We start from the raw sequence: 10,525 nt of genomic DNA, 5'->3' as shown, positions 1-10,525 counted from the left end.
AATGATCAGACATCACTTGGAAAATGTGTGCATTTCTAAGGTTCTTATTTTAATACAGATACGAATAAAAGAAATACAATAGGTAGTGTGGGTCGCTCAAGTGACATTGATATGTGAACAGTCTGAACATTTTTTTATTTTTTTATTTTTTTTTTTTAAAGATTTTATTTATTTATTTGAGAGAGAGAACACATGAGAGGGGATAGGGCCAGAAGGCAAAGCAGACTCCCTGCCGAGCAGGGAGCCCGATGTGGGACTCGATCCAGGGACTCCAGGATCATGACCTGAGCCGAAGGCAGTCGCTTAACCAACTGAGCCACCCAGGCGCCCTGAACATTTTTTTTAAAAGATTTATTTATTTATTTGAGAGAGAGAGAGAGTGTGTGTGCATGTGTGAGAGTGGGGGTGGGGCAGAGGGAGAGAATCTCAAGCAGACTCCCTGCTGAGTGCAGAGACCGACAAGGGGCTCAGTCTTATGACCCATGAGATCATGACCTGAACTGAAACCAAGAGCCAGATACTCAACTGACTGAGCCACCCAGGTGCCCCAGTCTTAACATTTTTGAAATGAGGTTTTGAAATTTTTGAAATGAGTCATTGTTATTCTCTTTTGTTCCATTTGGCGTAATTGAGACCAATGGTGGCAGTTTTAGGGAGGCAGATGCAGAGACAATATAAAAAGGAATTAGAACAGCCCAACTCTGGAATTAGCAGACTTGGACAGGAATGTGTTTCCCAGTAACGGAAGAATTCACACAGCTGGATGAAAATTGATCTCTAGACTGGGTAAGACATTAAACTGAAAGACCGATAGGGTCTCCTTCTACTCTAAAATTCTATGGTTTTATTAATTTAGACATTTTCCATTGTGCCAATGGCCTAGATGCTGCTGGATTTAAAGTCCAAGTAAAAGCAAGAGTGATCTTTGCCCAGTGTTTCTGAGTTTGACTCTGTTGCAGCAGGGACCATGGGTATGCCTGCAAGCACTGAGGGCTCATTTCCTAACATTTCCTCATACAGGCAGGTGTTAAATTTGGAGACAAAACATTTTTCATCAACAATATTCATGGTTGAAATTTCCCACCTCTAGAATTAATCTTTAAGGATTCTGTGACAAACCTCAAGACACTACCTCAATGGGAGACTCTGTTCAATTTTAGATATGATTTCAGTGAATACTAGCAGGTTTATTTGTCCCCACTGACCAGAACTCCTCAGATAATACTATTAAAAAGTCATTTTTGACTGCACCTTGGAAATATGTTGACTTTCACAAAACCCCTATTAAAAACAAATATCTGGGGCAGCTGGGTGGCTCAATTGGTTAAGCGTCTGATTTTGGCTCGGGTCATGATCTCAAGGTCCTAGGATCAAGCCTTGTGACCAGCTCCCCACTCATCAGGGAGTCTGCTTGTCCCTCTCCCTCTGCCCCACCCCTACCTCGTGCTCTCTCTCTCTCAAATAAATAAAATCTTTAAAAAAATAACAACCAAATATCCCTGGGAGAAGTAATGCTTTATCACGTAAACCAGAGGCCTCTAAACTTTTTGTATCCTGTACCCAATCAGTAAAAAACAAAAAAAAAAAAAAAAAAAAAGAAAGAAAAAAATTGAGTTGTATCCCCACCCTGTATATATGCATTTATTTACTTAAATCCTTGACTACTTTGACTCATTCAAACTTATATACTTAAGACAACTATAACTCTTCACATCCAGATCTCTGCCTGTTCTGCAGCTGTGCCCTACAAGTGCATTTGGCTGAAGAAAAACCCATAACCATGCAGATGGGCCTCTCTTTAAATTTATGCTGCACACCTCATGTGGGCCCTCAGTGCAGCTGGGCCATCAGACTGTTCAAACTTTAGTGTTCTATAAATCACCTGGGGATCTTGATAAACGGTTTCCGATGTTGCCATGGAATATGAGAACTTATATTTCTAACTAGCTTCCAGGAGATGCTGACACTTCTGGCCCTTGAGTAGCAAGGTCCTAGATGACTATTTTATACCTTAATATCTCTCTTCAAACCTTTAACTCCTCCTCTCCCACCCCTACTCTCAGCACTAGCTACTGCTTCCTACTGCACTGAGAAAGTCATAGAGATCAGAAGAGGACTTCACAGACTCCACCACCTCATCTACCCACCTGCCAGTGTCTGGACCCATATATTCTGCCTTCCCACCTGTTAATAGACATCTCAAACATAACTTGCCTATAAGTGAACTCTGATGTTGTCCCCACAATCTTTTCTACCAAGTTCCATGCACCCTTTTCTGATGGCATTGTTATTTCTCTGGTTGCTCAAATCAAAAGCCTTGAATTACTCCTTCTCATGTTTCTTTCCATCACAACGTATATCCAATCCTGTTTGCTTTACCTTCAAAATATACCCATTATCTGGCCACTTCTCACCATCTATACTGTTACCACCCTCTCCAGGATCACCATAATCATCTGGTATATGGCCTCCCTGCTTCAATCCTTGCCCTCTTAGGGTCTTTTTAAAACCAAGTAGTTAGAGTGATCTTGTTAAACTTATCATGTTATTGAGTCTAAAATGCCATCTATTTTAATAAGCAGTCTTAATTTATTTATAAGTGACATTGCCATGAACTAAGAACTATGAGACATCGCCTTAATAATAATCTTGTGCAAAACATCACATAGTCGTGGGGCGCCTGGGTGGCTCAGTTGGTTAAGCATCCAACTCTTGATTTCAGCTCAGGTCATGATCTCAGGGTCATTGGTTTGAGCCCCGTGTTGGCACTGCACACTCAGCGGGGAGTCTGCTTGAGAGTCTATCTCTCCCTCTGTTCCCCCTCTCAAATAAATAAGTCTTTAAAACAAAACCAAAAAAAAAAAAAATCACATAGTCTCACCAGAATCTGTCTGCTTTGAAGATACTTCCACAATTCCAGGATATGTGATACTTTTTACTGCATCCAGATTCATTGCTTAATGTAATGATAGGCAGTCCTTTCAGAAACATGTCATGAACAAAAAAACCCAAGTTCATCTACTCGCTGACGTATTTTCATTGGTCTTTTAAAGCACTTACTTGGTCATTGCTTTGTAAGAAATTCCGGACTTTCAATCATTCCTCCAACACTGAATGTTCCTTTTACTAGTATCAAAGTTTTACCCTGCTGCTGTGTTTCCCTGACTTTATCTTGCACCTCAACTTTTTGTTTCAATACCAAATCATGTGATCATTAGGAAGGCATTTTAAGAAGCAGTTAAACCCAACATGTGTGGTACTAATAATGCACAGAATTTGACTGATGAGAAGAAAATAAGAACTCCCCTGAACAAGTTCTTCTTTGTGGAGGCAGTGAACTGCTACCTGGAAGATGCCTACTGTAAGACAGTTTCTACCAAGGTTATCCCAAAAAACCCCATCTAAGACATGATAAAATGTAGTGAAAATTATGTCTTGGAATAAATAAAATTCAGTAAGTCAGATCATGTAGTTTCTATACTCAAAACTATCAAATTCTCTCCACTGCACTTGTCAGAATCCTTATCATATCCTACAAGGTGCTATGAGAGCTCCCTGCCCCACCCTCAGCAACTGTGTCTTTGTCCCAGAGGGATTTTGTCATTTGAGTGGCCAGGTGGGTATTTGCAATGTGGCTATGGGAAAATTGAGCTGGGGATATGTTTAGTTTGGATTTCTGAAGTATATTTATGTACTTTACAATTCTACCTAGAGATAAGCTACTTCTAGCTTTCCCATGTAAGGAATGGCTTCCAGAAATTTCCTGCCCACTGTGTTCACTCACCTGGAGTTAGGACATGAGGATGCACGGCCAAACAATGTTTAGTGATATAAACATGTGCTATGGCTCCTGGGGCCTGGAAGCATGTAGGTAGTGGGAGAGAAACAATTATTGAAATGGATGGCACCAGAAACTAGACTGTGAGAAGCTCTTCTAATCACTAGACATAAAATTGTAAGCAGAGTGTTTTGCTCACATCAATGCCTGTCTAAACAGAAGTTCTCTCCTAGCAGGAACATACATGAAAATGCAACACATCCAATTAAATACTGTATCATACTTAAGGATTTTTGGTGTTTGTTCACTGTTGGCTTTTTAAGGTTTGAAATTTATTGCAATTTACTTGGTAATTCTACATAAATCCTCAGTTTTGTATCTAATTTTCTATTTGTACATTGGAATTCTTTCTCTTAAAGAGGAGCCCAAAATTGTAAGATTCAGGCCCCACAAAACCTGGACCCACCTCTGCTCTGACATCTGTACCACTACCCTTGTCCGCCCCCCCCCCCGCTGTTCCCCGCCCCCAGCTCTGTACATACATACATAGAGCTCTTGACATGCTAGCCTCCTTACTGTTCCCCAGACAATTCAGACATGCCCTAGTCTCTGCACTGGTGATTCGTCTGTCTGGAGCCCTCTTCCTTCAGACATCCACATTGCTTGCTTTGTCCTCTTTTGAAAGTCTTTTCTCAAAATTTACCTTTTCCATAAGGGCCTTCCCTGTCCTTTCCTTTTTTTAAAATTTTTAAAAGATTTTGTTTATTTATTTATTTGAGAGAGAGAGAACAAGTGTGTGCACATGAGTGGGGGGAGGGGCAGAGAGAGATGGAGACACAAGACTCCCCACTGAGCAGGGAGCCCCACATGGGGCTCAATCCCAAGACCCTGGGATCATGACCTGAGCCAAAGTCAGATGCTAAACTGACTGAGCCATACAGCCGCCCCCCCTTACTTCTTTTTTTTTAAATATTTATTTATTTGAGTGAGAGAGAGAGAGCACACACGTGCGCTCACGTGCGAGAGCGGGTGGGGGGCAGAGGGAGAGAGAAATTCTCAAGCAAACTCCCCACTGAGCATGAAGCCCAATCTCACAACCCCGAGATCCTGACCTGAGCCAAAATCAAGAGTCGGACACCTAACCGACTGAGCTACCCAGGCACCCCCTGTCCTTTCCTTTTAAATTTGTATATATGTACACAGTCTTGAAATTTTTTACTCCACTTTAATTTCCTCCTTTCTATAGCACTTTTCCCACTCTGAGGTAGATGGATTGGGAATGATTGCTCAATCAATAGATAAGAACCAGCTTATCGGGCACCTGGGTGGCTCAGTTGGTTAAGCGACTGCCTTCAGCTCAGGTCATGATCCTGGAGTCCCGGGATTGAGTCCCACATCGGGCTCCCTGCTCGGCAGGGAGTCTGCTTCTCCCTCTGACCCTCCCCCCTCTCATGCTCTCTCTCTCTCATTCTCTCTCTCAAATAAATAAACAAAATATTTAAAAAAAAAAAAAAAAGAAACAGCCTATCAATAAATAATCAAGTTATTATGGTTAGAGGTTATTGCTTGCCCCTTCATGAGAATGTACTCAATACATATTTGTTAAATGAATGAAACTCTTCTTTTATCAAAACCTGTGAATCATTTACTTAAGTAACATACACATACACAAAATGTTCTTCCAAACCAAAATGAACAACTTCTTCTAGGATCTTGAATAAACTTTTCACTATGCCATGTAGAAATTTAATATTAACATTTGTAGGGGCCCGGGGCAGGCTGCCCCAAGATGGGCCACTTTGGCATAAAGATTCTTTTGAGTTAAAAGTCATCAAAACCCAACAGATGCAAGAAAAGCTGTCTGCCTCCCCCCTCAGCTGCCTAAATTTCCATTGCAAAGGAGAGCCTGTAGCAGGAAGAGAGCTATTAACAGAGAACCTTTACCTAAGAACCTTATCTGCATCATAGGGCAACCTTTGTTTTTCCAAACATCCTCTTTCACCTTCTTGCTAATGCTCTTTCTCCCCTGTGTTTCCTCACACCCTACCCCTCTCCTTAGCTCCTGTAAGCTTCAAGTTGCCTCATTGTCTTTGGAATTTCCTGTCTGTGTGGATTCCCCACACATATACCTATTAAATTTGATTTTCTCCTGTTCATCTGTTTCTTGTCAATTTGATTCTAAGTCCAGCTAGAAGGACCATAAGCCAGAGGAAGGTCTACCTCCCCAATAACATGATACTCTGGACCCAGAAACATGAAAATGTGAAGAAAATGTGAATCTTCAATTGAAAAACCCCAGGGAGAGACACCTAGGTGTCCAACTCTTGATTTTTGGCTCAGGTCATGATCTCAGGCTTGTGAGATCTAGCCCCGAGTCGGGCTCACACTGGACTTGGAGACTGCTTAAGATTCTCTCTCCTTCTCTCTCTGCCCCTCCTCCCCCCCCCCCGTAAAAAAAAAAAAGAAAGAAAGAAAGAAAAAAAAAACCAGAAATATCGTAGGTTTTAGTTGTAGTCAGTAGTTGTAGATTCTTTGGTTTTGTTTTCGATTGTGTGAAGATTTTTTTTAAGACTTTTTTTTTTTTTTTAGAGCAGTTTTAGGTTCACAGAAAAATTGAGGGGAAGGTACGGAAGTTTCCCATATACCCCCTGTCCAGTGGTTGCAGATTCTTACCACAGAAAAATGACAGGACAATTTTTATAGTTGAATGACTACATGACAAAAGACAGAAGCTGCCTTTGAAATAAAGCTTCTCGTAGGCATAGTTTTCAGTTCAGGAAACCAGAGTATTCTATCGTGGTCATTATTTAGAACAATGAGGAAAATGAGTACAGCAGAAAATGTTGAATGCTGTGAGCATTTGACACAGGCCAAACATTTGAAGTGATTGTTTATTAACTTCTTTCCTGCCTGAATTTGTTTAGGTTTGTTTTTTGAGTTTTGTTTTGTTTTGTTTTTTGCCTGACCAAGATGTGAGGATCATTTTTCTACATCTACATGGTACAGTAGCATCAAGGGCTACATTTCTATCACAGTGCAGGAGGGGGTTGTGGCTGGATCCTCAGAGATGTTAATTTGGCTTATGTCTCAGAACTTCACATTTCAGGAAAAGTCTTCCTCCTTTTCTTGAGTAAAATAAATTACAATTAATATCTATATCTCTTATGTTTTTACCTGGCTGTGGGCTGCTTTAAGCAACTTCTGTCAGAGTGCAAAAGGCTGGATAGAAGACACATTTCTCCTTTTTACTGAAACAAAAGAGAGATTCGGGCATTGTGTTTTCTGTTTGGCCTAGCAAGTATACAAGAAACACATATTTTGCATAGATGTTCTGTGGATATCTTAATTTCAAAAGCAGTATCCCCTATTAGGATCAGTTGTGGTGCAAAATGTTGTCGGGGTGGTAAACTGTTTTTGTTCTTTCTTTATATTATGAACAGGTATTTATAGCTTTGATTCATGTCTCATCTTGACCCTTGGCAACTGTCAGTAAGTTGTAGCTGTCTATTCATAGCATGGTGGACTGGCAGGTTGGAGCCTCCAATAGGCACATGTTTGTGAGGCTTCATGGCTTGTGGGGCAGAGGGAAGTGCTACATGTGCCAGAGCCTGTGAGGCTGGTCCTGTGAGATTGGTTCCCTTAACAATCCAAGTGAACACTACTCTAGTTTCACTGCCTCCAGTCTGGCCCCATAGTCTACCCTCAACACAGGTTTGAAATTGGAATCAGATCATGTCACTCCATTGCTTCACACCTTCCCTTGGGTTCTCATTTCATTCAGAGTAAAGGCAAAGTCTTCACCATGGCCTGAAAAGCCCTCCTTGATCAGACCCATGCTTTCCTTTTACCTCTCCAACCTCTTCCTATCTTTTTGTTTCTCCTTCTTCTTCTTCTTCTTCTTCTTCTTCTTCTTCTTCTTCTTCTTCTTCTTCTTCTTTTTAATTTTATTAACCTCTTCTTTTCTTACCCTCCACTTCCCTCACTGCGCTTGGACTACACTGGCCTTCTTGCTGGTCCTAGAATGCATCAAGCACACACCCTCTGCCAGTCCTTTCCATCTGCTGTCCCCTTTGCCTAGAATTCTCTTCCCTCAGATTTCCTTATGGTGCCCTCCCTCATCCTCTGTAAGTGTCTGCTCAGAAGTCACCTTCTCACTGAAGCTTACCCAGACCATCACATTTTGTAATTCAGTCTGAGAGTCTGCGTTTCTTTCTTTTTTTTTTTTTAAGTCATCTATCTCTACACCCAACGTGGGGCTTGAACTCACAACCCCGATATCAAGAGTCACATGCTCTACTGACTGAGCTAGCTAGGCCCCTCCGACCACCACATTTTAATTAGTACTGCCTTGCTCTCACACACACACACACACACACAGATTCTCTCTTCCCTGCTTTATTTTTCCCATAGCCCTTTTTTTTTTTTTTAAGATTTTATTTATTTATTTGAGAGAGAGAGAATGAGAGACAGAGAGCATGAGAGGGAGGAGGGTCAGAGGGAGAAGCACACTCCCTGCCGAGCAGGGAGCCCGATGCGGGACTCGATCCTGGGACTCCAGGATCATGACCTGAGCCGAAGGCAGTCACTTAACCAACTGAGCCACCCAGGCGCCCTTTCCCATAGCCCTTTATCACTGTTTAACATTCTAGATCATTTTCCTTAATTATTATATTGTCTGTCTTCCCTACTAGAATATAAGCTCCAAGAAGGCAGTGATTTTTGCCTTGTCTGCACTGCTCATTTCTGTAATCCTAGCCCCTGGGATAGTACATAGAATACAGTCAGGTTGAGCATCCATACTGGTTTGCCAGGACAATCCCAGTTATGCCTCTTGTACTGGCATGGGTATTAACTGCACTCCCTTCACTGTGAAGTGTTGGATGATTAGATTTCTGGGCACTGTACACAGGAAAGATGCTCAGTAAATATATTTTAATCGAAAAGCTGGTCTCTTGGGGACAGAGTTTCTGTAGTTGGCAGTTCAGGCAAATAGTACAGGGGAAAAAAGCAGAACACCCACCAATATGAAGCACCTGAGGCTCAGAAATGGTGGTAGAGAAGAGCAGTTGGCATCTGGAAGGTTAGTCTTTGGACTATGGTCCATCAGTCTCTGATATTCACGAGCAGAGTTCCAGTCTCCAACAAAGCACAGTGGAGTGGCGGTTCCTGCAATAACACTTGGGGACTAGAAGGTTGACGAGCTGAAATACAGAACAGCATTGTGAGGCGGAGACATTTCCTCTGCCTTTCAAGGTCCTTGAAATCAAATTGACATGAGACAGATTAACAGGAGAAAATCAAATTTCACATTGTATGTATGGGGAAACCACACAGACATGGAAATCCCAAAGATAGGCAAAATGAGGTATATATGTCATCCTCAACTAAGGAGAAGTGGGGGGTAGGGGTCCACGACTTCAAAGAGAAGGAATGCAATTCACAAGAAGATGAAAAAGAGTAAATGTTCAGTAAACAAATGTTTGCTGGGCCACTCTGAAACAATGGGACAGAGAGCACTTTGATCAAACAGGCCTTGCAAGGTTCTTCCCTGTCCACCATACCTAGTTCATATCATAATGTAGTTGTCTGTGGTGATAGCTCTCTTCCTGGAGCAGGTCCTCTGTCTGAATTCTTTTGAGGCAGTTGGCAGGGTGGTAAAGAGCTTTTCCTGAATATGTGGGGTTTTGATTGATTTTTAACTCAAAATAATCTTCATGCCCAAGTGGCCCATCTTGGGGCGGCCTGCCCTTGACCCCTACACAGGGAATGCGGGCAACCTCCGGAAGCTGAGAACAACTCCCAGACAACAGCCAGCAAGGCAGCAAGACCTCAGTACCAAAACAGCATGGAGCTGAATTCTGCTAAAAACCTAAATATGCCTAGAAGGGGAATATCTCTCAGAGCCTCCAAATAAGTACCCAGGTTAGCCAATACCTTGGTTTCAACCTTGTGGGCCCAGAGTAGAGAAATCTGCTGATCCAATCCATACTTTTGACCTACAGGACTGTGAGATAATAAATTTGTGTTGTTTTAAGCTGCTAAATTTGTGGCAATCTCCTATGTCAGCAACAGAAAACTAATACAGGGAATAACAAAAGTCAAAGTGAAATATACATTTAAAAAGATATTCAAGTATGTATTTTGAAAAAAGAGAAAGTCACAGATAACAAGGTAAACAGAAGAGGAGCCACAGCCTTCATTAAGAAAAGGATGATTCTGAATATATGAAAAGGGTTCAGACTGGGGATCAGTCACCTTTAGGGGGCGAGGAAGGAACAGTTTGGCCCTAGCAACCGCAGTGTGATGTGGTTTGAGATTCTGCCCAGAACTGGCATCGTGGCCGTGTGCTTGGTCATCCCCGGCATAGCCACTGCGCACATCCACAGGTTCAGTAACGGGACAAGGAGAAAAGGGCTGCCTATTACCCATAGCTGTGGAGTTTGATGGAAAGAGATAGACCCATCTCTGGAGTTAATCTTTACTATGGGTCAAAGAGTTTGGGGACTATCGATTAAGGAAGCCTTTTCCTGATTGATGAAAGGTAACTCAGTTATGCTCGTCTACCTCTTCTAGAAGGTTATGCAGTATATTAATGTAGTGCATAATAAAGACAACAAAAACACATTTTTTAAAAAAGAGTTCAAAGTGCTTGTTCAAGAGTAAAACATTAAGGATTCTTTATGTTAGCTGAGTTTGTAACTGAACTTGTGATGGCTAGGCTGCCACCCTCTTCAGCCCCAGTTTATA

The 10,525-nt window shown here is 41.9% G+C and overlaps 1 pseudogene; it reads left to right on the top strand.

Annotated features, from left to right (window-relative positions):
* Positions 1–10,081: 10,081 nt before the first annotated feature.
* LOC118540097 (NADH dehydrogenase [ubiquinone] 1 alpha subcomplex subunit 1 pseudogene) lies at positions 10,082–10,293 on the top strand (annotated as a pseudogene).
* Positions 10,294–10,525: the final 232 nt, after the last annotated feature.

Source organism: Halichoerus grypus, chromosome X, assembly GCF_964656455.1.
Source record: "Halichoerus grypus chromosome X, mHalGry1.hap1.1, whole genome shotgun sequence".
NCBI classification, from domain to species: Eukaryota; Metazoa; Chordata; class Mammalia; order Carnivora; family Phocidae; genus Halichoerus; species Halichoerus grypus.
Note: the sequence above shows the minus strand (reverse complement) of the source record. Positions and strands in the feature narration are given on the sequence as shown.